The sequence below is a fragment of the Sphaerodactylus townsendi genome, linkage group LG01, assembly GCF_021028975.2.
Source record: "Sphaerodactylus townsendi isolate TG3544 linkage group LG01, MPM_Stown_v2.3, whole genome shotgun sequence".
Lineage (NCBI taxonomy): Eukaryota > Metazoa > Chordata > Lepidosauria > Squamata > Sphaerodactylidae > Sphaerodactylus > Sphaerodactylus townsendi.
In genome coordinates, this window is record NC_059425.1 from 51153163 (window position 1) to 51169398 (window position 16236).

The 16236-nt window shown below is 40.4% G+C and overlaps 1 protein-coding gene across 1 annotated transcript in view; it reads left to right on the forward strand.

Annotated features, from left to right (window-relative positions):
* THADA (THADA armadillo repeat containing) overlaps window positions 1–16236 on the forward strand; it is a 190898-nt gene that overhangs the window by 165944 nt on the left and 8718 nt on the right.

Here is a 16236-nt window from a genome sequence, read left to right on the forward strand (position 1 = left end):
CATCGAAATACGAGTCCAGGAATCGTTCAATTGACTCCTGGGTTGCCGCATGAAAAGTGGTCAGGCCCATCTCCTCCGTGACAGGTTGCATCTGAGGTTTGTAATCCACACGGAAACGGGTAGGTATCCGATCCACAGGCGCCCGATCCATAGACAGCGCCCCAAACGACTCATGCAAGTCCACATGATCGTTCCCTCGTCCCTCGTCCCAACGAAGTAGGGGAAGACTCGTGTTGATACGAGGACGGGAAAGAGTTACCAGCGAGACCCGTTCTCCCGCCGGTTCCTCCAAATCCAGAAGGGAAAGCTCGGAGCCCTCTTTGGGGGCTACCGCGCCTTCCACAGTTTCAGGAATATTCAACCTCTCCATGCCGAGACACCAGAGGTCCACTACACTGGGAAGATAGATGAACTAGGATTCCTGCCACAATGTAAGGAATTCCATGGAAGCAGAAATAAAAGGCTTTTTGGTGTAAAAGACCGTTTATTCAGACATCCTAGAAAGCTCACGTACACGACGTGGCAGGAATAAAGTCTCCTGCCAGAAGCACAGGTTATAACTCTGTCCATCCCATCCCCCCTCCCGGTTTCTCATGGGAACGGAGTTCTCATCTCTCTCGAAGAGATAAGGCTTCCACCAGAGTCTCCGCCGCAGATGCTGGCCCATCGCCCGGATTTTGGAATTCAGTCAAGGCCAGGCGGCTGTTCTGAACATCAACACCATTGAAACCCTTACAGCAGGTATGGTAAAACACACTTTCATATGCAGTGGTAAATAACTCCTTGTACTCAACTAAATATTATATAGTTTAGTTCACAAAGAAAGAGTTCTTTTCTATTTAACACAAAGGCTAGCCAAGGTAAAGCAATTAAGAGTGGATAAATGTATTTAGTTCCTGAAAAAAGATTTATTTTCTGTATCACACCAGTAATAAGGGTAGTGCTGCATAGGTATGGGCTGCATAGGGCCTTTTTCACTACCATCAGAGGAGGTTTTCTTGCTGGGTGTCACACTGCAAACCTCTGGAGAGAGGCAATGCTGTGCTGTGCTGTGCTGTGTCTGGCTGCTGTGGATCTACCCACCACCCAGGATTTGGCTGCCCGATGGATAAATTTGTTGAGCTATAAGCTTTCATGATAGCGAGCAGGGGGTAGAGGTTAAGGTGTTGGACTAGAACCTGGGTTTCCCTCTCAAGCCATGGAGGATTGTTCAGTGATCTTAGGCCAGTCACATATTCTTAGCCTTGACCCTGGCTAGTATTTGGTTGGGAGACCTCCAAGGAATACCAAGGAGACCACAGAGACAGGAAATGGCCGTCGACCTATGAACATCTCTTGCCCTTGAAAACCATACAGGGTCATCCTAAGTCAGGTTAAAAAAAACTTTCAGGTGACAAATACACTTTGTACATCTGACAAACTCTTACTTTTGGTTAGCAAATGGATGATTGTAAACAGGATAAGTAGGAAAGAGAGGAAGATATTTTTATAAGGGAGGCCCAGCAGTCCAAGAGACAGGTATGTCACACTGCTTCGGACAAAACAATATCTAGACAAAGGAGTAAAAGAGCCAATAATGGTGGGTGAGACCCATTTCCAACTGATGATCAATTGGCAAAGCAAGATTAATAGTGTAATAAAATTCTAACAAGGGACAATTGCTTTCTGTAGGAACCAAGCCAACATCTATTGAGTTCCAGATTGATAACATCAGATTTGCATACGAATTCTGTCTTAGCAGTTTTATTGTCCTGGAAGACTAAAATCCTCCCCCATTGGTTTCTCAGTATATATCAGAAGTTTTTAAATGTCCAGTGTCTCTCTTGATAGCTTCTTTCATAAAGAGGGAGCGAGTCCAGTTTCGCTCTTGCATTGCTGGTACAAAATGAGAGCTGTGTCAGAGTATGCACTTATACTTCCTCACCAAATTTAGTTTGGCCCTGAGTTCAGGCAATCCTGCGCTTTGATGAGTATGTAGAGTGCTGCTCCCTTGAGCCTCAGAGTTTGAATCACAGAGAAGCAGCAAATATAGGGAACAGATAATGTGGCTTTACCTGGTTTATTCTGCTTGTTAGCAAGAAGTAGTCTACAAATTACTGGACAGGGAGGAGGGGGACTGTTGCAAGATTTCAGTAATGCAGAAAACAATGATTATGTGATCTGTCAATAAATATGTGTATGCTGGAAGGAAAATGATATATAAGTGATACTGATAGTGATGCTGAGGAAAACTGCATTCATCTGTGAACAGTGAGCCTTTCCCCATTTCCCTTAAGCCCCGCACTACTCGAGGAGAGTAGCGTGGGGTCCCTCGGCACTCCCCACTGAGAGGGGTGGCGACAGCGCAGCCGCCCCGAAGCTGCTGCTGTCGCGCCCCTCAGCGCGCAGCATCCCAGGCGCTCTTCTCAACGGCGCCTTTTGATGGCCCCGCGCAGAGCGCGGGGTCGTGGGGACGGCCGGGTGCGCGCCTGGGATGCTGCGCGCTGAGAGCAGCGTGCGGCATAGAGGGGAAGGATGAAAGTGGGGAAAGGCCCAGTGATAGCTCGGTCCTGTTTTTGTTTCTCAGAATGAAAGAATATTGAAACCATAACATGAAATGCAAGAAAAGATGGACTATGAAATATTGTAGGGGATGAAGAAATAGAAATGTTGTGGTTGTTGGCGGAATATCTAATCTGGAGTTCAAAGTTCAGTTTTGCCTGTTGAGACTTCAAAAAAAAAGAATGCTAAAGGACATCTGGGAGTCTGGAAATCACACTTGCTACTTGTGATTTGACATCAGCATCTGTAGTGACAGTGATGAGATCCAGGGACAACTTCGAACATCAGAAAGACTCTCCTATCTTTCTTATTAAGTGATTTAATAGATCTTCGAAGGGTGTGAAAATGTGAAAACTCTCTGCTCAGATATGCATTTAAGACCAGAGAAGTATTTAGGAGGGAAAGGTGAAAAAGATGAGAAAACTTAGATTTAAAAAGTTAATAGGCAATCACAGTTGTTTTCATCCCTTCTCAGGTTATCAGAAACTGGCATGGTTTACCACACCAATATATAATATTGGACTAAGATTTTGACTTTACCAACTATGCTCTCATATAGTTGTCACAATGCTCTGAATTCTGAAGACTGCTTGCTGTACTAGAGCCTACTTCATCAGTGTTATCTTCAATTAGTTTGGGCAATGGCATATATGGGGGCGGGGAATAAACTGTAAATAGTAGGGCCAAAATATCATGAAGTACAAGAGATGCAGTTTGCGAAAAGTTTACATATGCATGAGAGACATAAAAACATAAGGAAGAACCGTGCTGGCTCAGCCGGTGGTTCATCTAGTCCAGTATTCTTTCTTATACAGTGGCCAAGCAATTCCTCCAGAGGTCCAACAGCAGGGCATAGAGGCCAAGGCCTTCCCCTGATGGCACTAAGATTCAGTGTTCAGACTGCCCCTGAACATAGGGCGCTATGACTAGCAGCCACTGATAGACCCATTCTTCATTAATTTAATTCCTTTTAAAGCTGCCATCACTGCCAACATATGGCGTGAATTCCACATTGTAATTGCTGGCTGGGTATTTCCTTCTGTATTTCCTTTTGTCCGGCCTGAATCGATTGCTGGTCACCATAACCATTAATTTGAACTATGCATAGAATGGCACAGAGTTTTGAATTTCATGGCCTTTTTGCATTTTTCCCCTTGGTGGCCATGTTTTCACATATTTTGCCTACTGTACTTTATCAAATGAGAATAACACCATGAATCTGACAAAATGAGCTTATGCCACACTAAAATGTTTTCTTTGCCACACAAAAACTCCCCTTTTGGAGTTTTCCACAGTCTGCTTTTCTACATGGAAGAAAAGGCTATTTTAAAGCATGTGTATGTTCTCCCTTCCTTGAATAAAGAGAATCTGTCTATTTATACATAGTTGATGGGCTAGCACAGCTTTAAATTTTAAGTAGAGGCAGTGATGTGTAGTGGTTAAGGAGTTGGACTAGGATCTGGGAAACCCAGGTTTGAATCCCCATTCTGCCATGGAAACTTGCTGAGTGACCTTGGGTCAGTTACACACTCTCTGCCTTGATCCTGGCAAGTATTTAGATGAGAGATTTCCAAGGTATACCAGGTTGGTGACACAGAGGCAGGCAATTAAAAAAAATGACAAACTACCTCTGAATGTTTCTTGCCTGCAGAACAAGTCAGCACCACAGCACAAGTCAGCTGTGACTTGACAGCAAAAAAAAAAAGTGCCAAGCAGAATCGATCCTAGTTAGCTCAGTGAGAGTTTCAAGTTATTTTAAAATCTGCATTTACTAGACGAATGTACCCAAGCTATCCAGTATGTAGTAAGAGCCAAACTAGTTATTCTAGAGAGAATAAACTTTAATGTTACATAAGGCACTTGCAGGTGCAAGCTCTTAGCCAAACTGGATTTTTTTTTTGCTACTTTAGTTTTTCAGTATTGGTACAAGGGTTCCATGTTAAAAGCACCTTGAAGTCTTGAACGCTCTCTTAGATACTTTAGATAAGAAAGTCTGAGAACAAATGAAAATATAGGTATTTTTAGTGACACTTGAGAGTGCAATTAAAAATAAAATTCCTTCTAGAATGACAAGTGAGAATAGCAAAAGTCCCTTTTCCCAGCTGAAGCAGATGCGCTCAAAGAGACAGAATACTCTGTTGTCCTGGAAGAAAAGCAACTCAGCAAAACAGAAAGACTTGCAAGTTTTCCAGTAACAGAAAATAATGCAACTGTTACATAAACAAGGAAATGAGTTCTGAAAAGCCCAGTGAAACCTCCAGTAAATGAACATATGCTGTATTTGCCCATAAGTTGCTTGAGTATGTGATGTTTATGACATTTTGCCGATAAAGATCTCTAGTAGCAACTGCCTTTAAGTGATAATTTGATTAAAGTATTATAATACTATCCAGATATAAACTGTAGTCCTGGAGCCAGAAATTATGCCCACCTCCACAGAAATATGGTAATTCCTATTCCCCTGAAAAAGAATAGCAGATCAAGCAGTTCAGAGGCCCTTGGTATTTGTGAGGCCTATCCACTGTGTCCTCTTCTCAAGCCCAATTTTTAATGTCAAAACATCTGTGTCAAAGATGGAAATTTTTCAGTGAGACCTTCCTTCGTCCAGTTGTTGCAATGGGCAGAGCTGAATGAGCAGGCCTGTCGCCACTCCCTGAAGATGGGTGCATGCTCACTTTGCAACTGTAGGCTTGTGGCCTGAATTGGTTTAGTAGTACAAATTTAAGACTTATGAAAGTCCTGGGAAATGTTTGATGTCTTTGGGTACAGCTGTGTACATACAATATGTTGTATCTGCATTGCTGACTAAAATAAATTTGAGGCTGCAGACATTTCTGCCAAGTATCGTATGGAAAGTTGCTGACTCTCACGTTTGCTCATTTCAGTGCCATGGTTGTGGCTGTGTATGTGACTCACATACTGAGATCAAAATTGATGCTTTGTCCTCTTTGATTGAAATCTCTATCAGTTGGCTTGGTTATTAAAATAACTAGTTGTATGCATTAGTTTTTATAGCTCTAATAATTCTATTTCCTCTGTGCTTGTGTGTGTATGTGTGTGTTCATGTGTTGATCAAAACTACTGTATGAATTTGGACTTTGCATTGTTAGTGATGGGAATTATATGAAGACAGGGGATCGCGAGGAGTAAAATCTCCCACACCTCCATGCTGCCCAAGGGCAAGAAATGTTCTCTAATTCTTCTAATCCTCTTTTCTTCTGATCTTCACTTCTAAACCTTCTGGGGGTTTCCTCTAGATTGTCCCACTATGTCCCTTTTTAAAATAAATGTATATCTGAACCAACTTAGGGACCAGAGGAAGTCCCCCTCCCATTTACCTGAGGTAAAATGGAAATTTTACCTCAGGTAAATATATTCAAGGCTTTTTTTTCTTTTAAAAAAGTTCAACAGATAAAATAGTAGACTTTTATTGACCACCACAGGGGAATAGGATAGGAGGGAATATTGGTGACAAGGAAAGGAGCAGTTTTATATACAGGTATCAAGATGTTGTTGAAGTTCATCTCCGATGGTGTTTTGCTGTGGGATATGATTTCAGTTAGTCACAGAGTTCTTAATACTTTGAAATAAGGTAGACTTTCTAAACGTTACACAGCTTCATCTTAGGCTTATACCCAGAGGTTCATGTGTTAACTCTGCTGCCTGTAAATTATAAGGAAAAGAGTATCCACCCAACTCCCTTTCCCTTCAGACTTTTCAAAACCTTAGGATTACTTCACAGCATTTGAAGCAATTCCCCCTTAGAACTAAGGCAATTCTTCTCCCACACCCAGTGTAAAATTTCCCTCCTGTCTTGAGAATGGTCCGTCTCTAACACAAACTCTCAGTTCCCTCATTTTTATTTTACTCTGTCCAGATGATGAACTAGCTTTGCTCTAAGAACCTGGCCTAGGAATTCTTCTGTCCTTAGAAGATAATTCCCCTTTATGACTAGACTAGAGTATGGTTCTTTCCCTCAAATATTCTCTCCCTGACAACAGCACAGCTCTATTCTCAGACACTATACACATCTGATCACTCTGGATCTCAGAGTTCAACAACTTACATTGCTGTCAGAAGCTCTGACTGCCTTCCCAACTTTACCCACTCCCAGTCTGTCACTCACACACTCAGGCTCTGTGAGAGATTAACACTTCACATTCAGCCTTTTCTGCCTTTGCATTCTGCTTAGATTTGTCATCTTGATTGTTGGCTAAGAAAGAAGCTGGGAAAACTGAAGATATGGGGGTTGCCAGGAGGAGGGAAAGAGAAAATAGCATAGGGTGGGAAATATAAGAGAGAGGTACCCTCGGAAAGTACTTTGGGGTTCCCCCCGGGTGACTGGGCCCAGCCCCGTGGCCAACACCACGCAACTGGGCCTTAGATTTCCCAGGGAGAGATTGCCTGGTGGTGGGACAATTGAAGATTGGGGCAGTTAAAGGTAGGTTTGCTGGAGGTTGGGAAGGACTCAAGAAAGCATGAAAAGAAGAGTGGCTATGGAGGCACTCAGGAAATAGTGGGGAGGAAGGAAATGAGATGCTCCCTGTTTGTCCTCGCAGATCCCCTGCTTGTTTATTATATATTTTTAAATGTTGCATATTTTGATTTCTCTTGACAAATTTTTTATTTATCATATATTTATATAAATCAAATAATTGGCTCGGCTAATAACAACACTTGAAATTATCTGCATTAACATTTATACTCCAAGACATATTTTTACAGAAACATTCATTTTCTTATTTTATTTTATTATTTCCAGCTATCTGCTTTACCCGTTAGAAGCAATAATTCAGAATAAGGTTCTTCACATCTGTCTGTTGCACTGTAATAATTGTTGCTTTTCTGTCCACTAATAAGTAGACTGCTCTAGGAGTCTCTAGCTCAGCAGTTGAAGGACATATAGAAAATATATGGACATTAGTGTATTGTGCAAGATGGATTAGCTTCATGGTGCCACCTAGTGGAAAGCTCATTTCTAGCACTGAAACTGCTAAATTTCTTTTATAAATTCGATGTATTTTGCCTCTGGTCTAAAGCTTCTGTGATGTCACAGAATAACCAGTTCTCTTCAGGGTAATTCGTTCTAATACAAATGTCTTTCTTCCATTCATATGTTTATATTTTAGCATCATTAACGCTTTAATAATTTTTCATCAAAATTTGCACATTACAGTTTTTTTTGATAGGCAGTTTAAGAAAGGGAAGCAGTACTTTTATCAGAGAAATCTTTTTTGTTCTGCTGGAAATTAGGGATGGTGTGTTTTTATTACTATACATTACTATTACTATATAAGAACTTCATGGTATCAAAACAAATATGAATTGAAATTAATTGTTTATTTATGGTAAACACACAAATCAACTACAGGAAGATCAAAACATAATATTTTTATTTATTTATTATTAGTTTTATATACTGCCCTCCCCCTGAGGGATCAGGGCGGTTCACAATAATCATAATAATAATCATACAGGTTTAGAAAGCAGAGGTTTACCACATTCTGTGAACAGCAACATGTGTGCCATGGATTAAGGTGGTAATTACTTAGTTTGCTAAGTGGGAGTTAAAGATCTAAGCTACAGAAAAAAAGAAAGTGGAAGAAAATTGTGTTTGGCTGCTTGGCAGCAACGCAAGACTCTACATTATTCACAACCGATGGTCACATTTCATACGTGCACAATGATTTCTTCTAGCTTAAGTTTTATTAGTTTGGTTGAAATAAATGTGGACAGGAACCTATGAAATGGCCTTTGTAGTCCTTAAATTTTAGGAGCAGTAAGGAGGATGGGGAAAGTATTGCTCCCAGTTCTTCCTCATGGTAAGTCGCATTTGTGGAAATTGTGTGTGGCTTAGGATGTGGCAGTGGTGAAGTGGTCTGTTAAGCCAGTATTAAGCATTGGTTCAACTCACTGACCTATTTATTTATTTATTACATTTACATTACACTTTCTTTCATGCTGGAACCCCTCAGAGCAGCTTGCATAAGGGTTTCCGGGAGGGTCCCTTTCAGGCACTTATCCATTGTTGCTTTACTTTCATCTAAGCTTCTATTTCATGTACTTTAAGTTACACCCTGAGACGCAGGTTGCTGATCACTGGCTTATGCATTCTTGAACATAAATAGGCAGTATTGTGGGAAAAGTTTAACTTAAGGGATCACGGATAATGTTTGTTCTGTGTGCGTGTAAGCCATCAAGTTATAGCTGATGCACAGCAAACTGCATTGCAAGAAACATTTGGAGGTGGTTTGCCATTGCCTGCCTCTATGTGGGCTGAGAGAGTTCCAAGTGACTGACTCAAGTCATCCAGCTGGAGCAGTGGGGAATCAAACTGGTTTTCCAGAATCGAGTATGTCACGCTTAACCACTCCACCACATTGACTCTTATATTTGTTCTAGTCTTTGAAAATTTGGCAAGGTTGTAATGTTACATCAGTTATTAAACCAATAAGTAGCTAATTTGAAAAAATAATAATAAAAACCAAAACACTTGGAATAAGCCCAACATACTGGTAGTAATCCTAACACATATCAGCATCCAGAACAGTACAGGATCATATTTCAACCAAAACATTCTTAAGGAAAGTTCATGTAACCTATCAATCATGTCCTGCTGTTCCTCACAAGGAGAAATCTTTATTTCTGAGTTCAAGATTGAATCGTTTATTGTTGTTTTAGCAAGTGTGTAATCAAGCTTGGTAGAAATTACACCCAAGCAGTACATTTTGTAACAATGCTTTGACATGGTAATTTAAAAGAAAGAAAAAAGGCTTATGATCTGCTCTGTGCCCAGTACTGATTTTTCCCTTGCAGAAGTAACTTCATATAATAAATTCTGTGACTTCCTTGTGTGAAAGGCCAGTAGATTTGCACCGCTTGTACATATTACAAATGGCATGTCGTCTTCAAGCATTGTGATCTGTAACGGGCTTGATAAATTGCAGGCACCAGGTTGCTATGTAATCTAGAAATTTTCCGATGGCACCTAGTATTTCCAGCAATTATTTTATTGTAGCACCTCAATGAGAAGTACAAAATTTGTCATTTCACATCATATTTATGTTTTGTTGTATGGCATAAGAATCCATGTGTATGCAGTTCTAGTAATTGCTTGCTGATATGTTAACTTTACACCATCCAGTGGTAGCAGAGGATTTCTTTCTTTTTAACGACTTGCTTTCTATACTGGCCCTAATATTTAATTAAATTAAGCATTTAAAGCTATCATGGAATTATCAGAAATAGGAGATAAGTTAGACTAGGTTTAAGAGTTAATTATTGCTGTAGCAATGACAACCACAGCTATACAAAGTGTTTGACATAGCTTAAATAATTTTTTTGAGAAACTGAAAAGTTAGGATTAGATTTTGTGGTATCAGTAATTAGAAAACATTGTAAAGTGCAAAACTCTGAAAAATGAGTCTGGCTCCCCAATTTTTGGACTAATTTTCAGAAAAAAAATAAATTATGTCACCTAATTTATACTGATAAATAATTTCTTTCTTGGAAATCTCATATTCTGTAAGCTAAACTGGAATCTTTTGTTTTCCAAAGTGTCATTGCATCTAGAGCAATGTGGAGGTATTGTCAGATGGGTTATAGAGCCTGAAATAAGTTTGCCGCACCTTGTTGTACTTGCTTTCCCACTATAAGATACTTTCTCAGGCAAGTCTGCTACACTGTTTGTTAGTAGATTGAATAGTAATCTTTTATTAGCAATATTTATTATTTACCGGTAGTCATAGACTTATTTCGTTGTAGAGGTTGTGCTTTTTCCTCAGACATTAGTGCAAGCACAAGAAGTTCATTTTTATGAATCACTAAGGGTTACATTCCATAAGTATTCCATCTTGTCTTTAATAGTTCCACAGTTCAATTTGACATCAAGCCACCAAATTGTTGTCCTTGCTGTTATAGTATATCAGTCTGTCAGTAAAGAATGCTTTGCCATCCGGAAAATGTTACTATTCATGGCAATGGAAGACTTGATCAGTGGAGTAAATTAAGATGAGCTCAACCATTTGCTTAATTTTACTCCATTAATAATAGTACTTTGGCATTTTGTAGTGAGTTTTACTCCTGGAAAGATTATTGCGGACCCAGTGCCTAGGTGAGAGGGAGAGTGGTGAGGCATAAACTACTATACAGGCATTCAAAAATGATAACTTTCACATTTGCTGGAGGAAATAGCCACAATTTTATTGGTTACAACTGGCAGAGCCTTGGCACAGCATGGGGCAGTAGGTCCTTGCATTGGCCAACCCACCTGCCAGCCAATGTGCAGACCACCTATCCCCAGCCTAGCTGCTGTAGGAGTAACCTGGGATGACAGCATGTGGGACTCCACATGGGTATAGGCCACTGTGTGGTTCCCCCTGCCACTTGGTGTGAGTGTGCCCTGCCCAGGCGGGGTATGTTCCTTGCAAGTACTCACCCAAAAATCTCTTATGGGGATGCCCAAAGGTAGTGTAAAGGATCATGCAGGCCAAGTTCTCCGAAAATATATCCAGCCCCATGCTGACACCACCAACAAATTGTGACAAGATATAGTGTGAAACAGAAAAATAAATCCTTAGCAACACAACTCCGGTAGGATGTGCTGGTGAAGACATGAAGCCAACAGCCTTCAGCAGTGTGGAGAGGTTCCTTTAAATCCTGGGCCAGTGGCCCTGAGGGAGAACTCACTTGCTGCTTTCTGCTTGGCCTGTGTCCCACCTCTCCCCTGTCATGTCAGACCAAGTCCCCTGGCTGAGGAGGTAGAGTTCACCAGGAGCTCATGCAGCTCTTGAGCCCTCCCAGGCTGTTTTCTCCTGTTCTTTTCTGTGCCGCCAACAGTTCTGGTGGCTGGGAATGCCCACCCACTGCTTTAATGTCCTGCTTCTCATCAAAGAAGGAACTAGTATAAGATATCACACTAGCATGATTAAGATTCTATTTTGTTTTTTCCCCAGTAAATCCATTTTCTCCATTTTAGTGGCATCTTTCTACTGTATAGTTTAAGTAGCTAGGCTTTTATTTATTTTAGGGTGGGGGGCGCTGGGAGGAGAAACCTGATCTGGATAGCCCCAGACTAGCCTGATCTCCTCTGATCTCAAAATCTAAGCAGGGTCAACCCTGGCAAGTATTTAGAAGGAAAACCTGTAAGGAATACTGGGGTTAAGACACGGAGGCAGGCAGTCACAAACCAGTGGATTCAGTGGTTGGCTTGTTTAAAGGCACAGGATGGAAGCCACAGACTCTATAGCTCCTGCCCAGGAGTTCACACCTCTCTCTGTTTCCAACCTTTATAATTACCATATATACTCGCATATAAGTTGGCCTTTTCAGCACATTTTTTGTGCTGAAAAAGCCCCCCTCGACTTGTATGCGAGTCAGGTGTATTTAAAAAAATATTTTAGGGTTTTTACTTTGTCAGCCTCCAGGGGGTGCAGTTATTAGGCTACCGGTAACACTCCTGATGAAACCAGCCAGGTTTGGTAAAGTTTGGTTCAGGGGGTCCAAAGTTATGGACACCCAAAGGGAATGCCCCCATCCGCATTGTTTCCAATGAGAGCTAATAGTAGATGGGGCTACATTTTGAGGGTCCATAACTTTGGACCCCTCGAATCAGACTTCACTCAACCTGGGTGGTATCATCAGGATAATCTCTTGCTGATACTAGCTAGGTTTGGTGATGTTTGGTTCAGGGGGTCCAAAGTTATGGATCCGCAAAGTGGGTGCTCCCATCCCCCATTGTTTCCAATGGAAGCTAATAGTAGATGGGGCTACCCTTTTGAGGGTTCATAACTTTGGACCCTCTGAACCAACCTTCCCCAAACCTGGGTGGTGTCATCAGGGGGGTCTCCTAAAGATACTCTGAAATGTTGGTACTGCTAAAATAAATATTCCTCCCCTGACAGGCACCCTCAAATTTTCCCCAGATTCTCCCTTTAAATCACCCCCTCCCTTCTGAGTGGATTTAAAAGGAGAATCAGGGCTTACCAGTAGCTGCTGCATTTCCCACCCTCGACTTATACGTGAGTCAATAAGTTTTCCCAGTTTTTTGTGGTAAAATTAGGTACCTTGACTTATATGCGGGTTGACTTATACACAAGTATATACGGTACCTGATACATAAAGGGAACAATAACTCCTCAGTAAGATGGTGCAGGTGGAAAATTTCTTCTTCTCTTTATGCAGGCAGTTTTTGGACAGCGTACAGAAAAAAATGGGTTGATGTAAACAGACTTGGATCATGGGCATACATTCTGCAATTTATATGTATTTATATTTGTATCTCACAATTCTCTGAAGTGTCATATTATGAGTATCATGCCTCTGGAAATCTGTGTGATTAGGGTAAATATTACTATTGTCTACCTGATAGAAATGTTGTTTATTCTGGATGAGTGCTGCTGCTTTTTATTTTTACTCAATAGTAAAATGGAAAAAAACTTTTTGCCCATGAGATAGATAGGTCAGGGCTATATAACCAACTGGATACTGTCCAGCTCTTGTGGTCTATGAAATTTTTAAAAACTAGTATGGGAAGAGGAGGAAACAGTACACAATAATCTCTGTGTGTTCCACTCAAGGCTGTTGGTGGTATTCATTAATAAAATGGTGTTGGCATTGAAATACATATATTAAATTTTGACTAGTAGCATTGTACAGAACATGGTGCCAAGCAACAATGAAGCAAACTGAATTCTTGGCTCATATATTTTCCAGTTTTCTTCCCTTTTTTTCTTTTTAACTGTGTTATACTCTGGCGTTTCTTTATTTGGCTTAGAAAACCATAGTAAACTATGTGTTTTTCTTGACTTACAGCCCAATTCAGAGCCTCTGGCAGCAGGATGTAGCGCCACTTTGGCATTGCCCTACTGCCTCCAAGAGGGCTTCTCAGCAGCTTCGGGAGGCAAAATTTTTGAAATGACTCCCTCGAAGTTGGCTGCTCCTGTTTTATGGGCCTTCAAGTGCCAATTCAAAAGAGAATTGGCGCTTAGGAGCACTGACATTCGATGCGTCTCGCGCGAGTGTCTGCTCCAATTCATGCCACAACCTGCGGCCAAGGTAAGTCTTGGCTGCTATTGCCATCATTCTCTTTTATGTATGGGCAGGCAGGGCATGGTGACATCACAGTAATATGTCAGTGTCACATATTGTTTTTCTCCTTTTAGGCGTGGCTAGTCTGAACATTTCATTACCACATTGCTCCATAATTGCTGATAATTAGTGCTATGGACTTCATCGCTGTTATATTCTCAGTTCTTTTTAGGTTCATTTTTCCCTGTCACTTCCTATACTGTTCCAGCAGACATACTGACTAGCTCACTAGTGTCAACAATGCACCCATGTGGCTGATCATAGGACAGGGCAGTTAAGTTCTTATATGGATGCAATGGCTGTGAGTATGATGTGAAAAAAATCTGCTTCACTCATTTCTGGATTGCATCTCATATCTACCAAAAGTCGTATCTGCCTTTTAAAATACTAGAAAATAAATAATTTTGCTTTTAAAAAAGGTAAAGTTTCCCCTTCGAAAGTCGTCGATTCGACTCCTTGGGGTACTGTTCCTCGCACAGCAGTGATTTACACCGAAGCAAGCACGCTTTTTTTGGGAGATGAGATTTGCCGTTGCTTTCCCCGGCTATTCTTTACCCCCTAGCTGTGTGCTAGGTTTTGTTTAGTGCATTCTAATTACCTAATATTCCTCTTGTTGGTTTGGAGAAAGTACTTTTGCAGCTATAATTGTTTCAAAGACAACAATGCTGCTGTTCTTTAACCCATTATAGATTTTCTATTGCACTGAGCTCCTTGTTTGTCTCTAGTTTCATCAAATGCATGCTGCCCTTCTGCAGTGAATACTGCTCTTTGTGCTGAGATTAAATTATTATTTGAGAATTTTTTATATAAGCTCTGTAAGAAAAGAGATTCGTAAACAGAGAATTGTACATTTACTTTGTTCTCATAGACTGTGTTCCTGTTTTCAAAACAGCAATTCTATGTTATGTTTCTTAGTGATTATATTTGGCTCTTTGGTAAAGTTGAAAAAAGCCCATTGGTATGCTCTTACAATTCTCCTTGGGGGGAAAAAGCAGAGTTGTATATTTTGAAGGCATATAATAGTCTACCAAGAGAAATGTTTACATATGGCATGATCAAAAGTCTTGTGGAGTATGAATGTGTGCGTGGGAGGTCTTTTTCTACATTAAATGGATTAACAGAAAACACTCAAAACACTGTAGTTCCTATCTTGTAGAAAACGTTCTTCCTGAAGCTTAAAATATGTGGGAGGGTTTTTTAATCCACCTTTTTAAAAATTGTATGGTATGCATTCCTTTAAAAGTTCTGTTGTAATTGTTGTCTCCAGAAACAAAAGATGCCTGTAAACCAATTCAATGGTTCCGTTAAGTAAAATATTTGACTTCCATCTGACTGACATTTTTCATTTTAGAACTTACTAAGTTCTGGAAAGTGATGTATTGATTTTTGTCATCATTACTTTTGTGAACAAACCAAGTTGAAACTTCTCCTTTATAGATCACGAAATTTTGACCTGCTTCTAGGTTTGCATGTTGGCTGGAAGTTGGTAGCTGAAATTTTATTTTCATGAACCAATTAATTGTTGTTTTTTTTAAATCAGTGCTTGAACATTACGACTTGGACAGGAAATAAATGTTTAGGGATAGAATATTAGGACTTTTGGATTAACTCATTTACGCTCTGCAAGGGCAAATATCCCAACACAGGCAGTTGGAGGTCACCATAGGACTATCAGCACGCAAAACAGTCATTGCTTTCTCCAATGCTGCCATTTTCTTTCTTGCCCTTTTCTTCTGTGCAATTTTTGGAGCTTTTGTTGTGATCATGGAATATCAGGTATATTTTTTAAAAAGAAATGGAGGGGAAGGGAAAGGAAAGGAAAGGAACATTTCTGATCCTTCCATTTGCAGAGTTACAGTTAATCATATAATACTAAAAGCACAGAAGGATTAGAAATAAGAAGGCAAATAAGAAGTTAAATCTTTCTCCATCTCTTATGATTGTGAATTCATTGGTGTTTTTTTTTCTTCAGAACTGATTCACATTTTCATATTTAAGGTTAAAAGTTTAAAGAACTGTATAATGAAAAAATATTATGAACATGGCAGAACATAAGTTTTCAACTTGTGTTCTGGAAATTGTGTTCTGCTCCTTGGAATATTTATTTTATTTATTTATTAATTAAATTTATAGGCCGCCTCATCCCCGAAGGGCTTGAGGCGGCTCACAACATGACTGTTTCCAGAACAGTAAATCAATATAACATAAAATCTAACTCATTAAAATTCAGCAGCAATTAAAACAATAAATACAGATTAAACAACAAGGTTGTGTAAAAACACACACGCAGGCGCCCGAATATGATTGTTATTGCTTGACTGGCAACCAGTGGAAGATCAGGTGGGGCCGGGGCATGTAGGGGCATCTCTGGTTTACCATAGAATTTCTGGCAATTCCTACAGAGGCAGGAGTTCACTATTAAGTTTTCCCAGAGGTAATCTCTCATTGTCACCAGTCGTCTTTTTTACCCTTTCTCTCATTGGCTGCTGGAGTGCTAGCAAGCAAATCCCACTGGGGTGCAAGAGATCTCTTACTCTGTAGCTGGCACATGACAATGTTCCTGGGAAACTCAATGCGCAATTCCACAATTAAATGATCAGTGGTGTT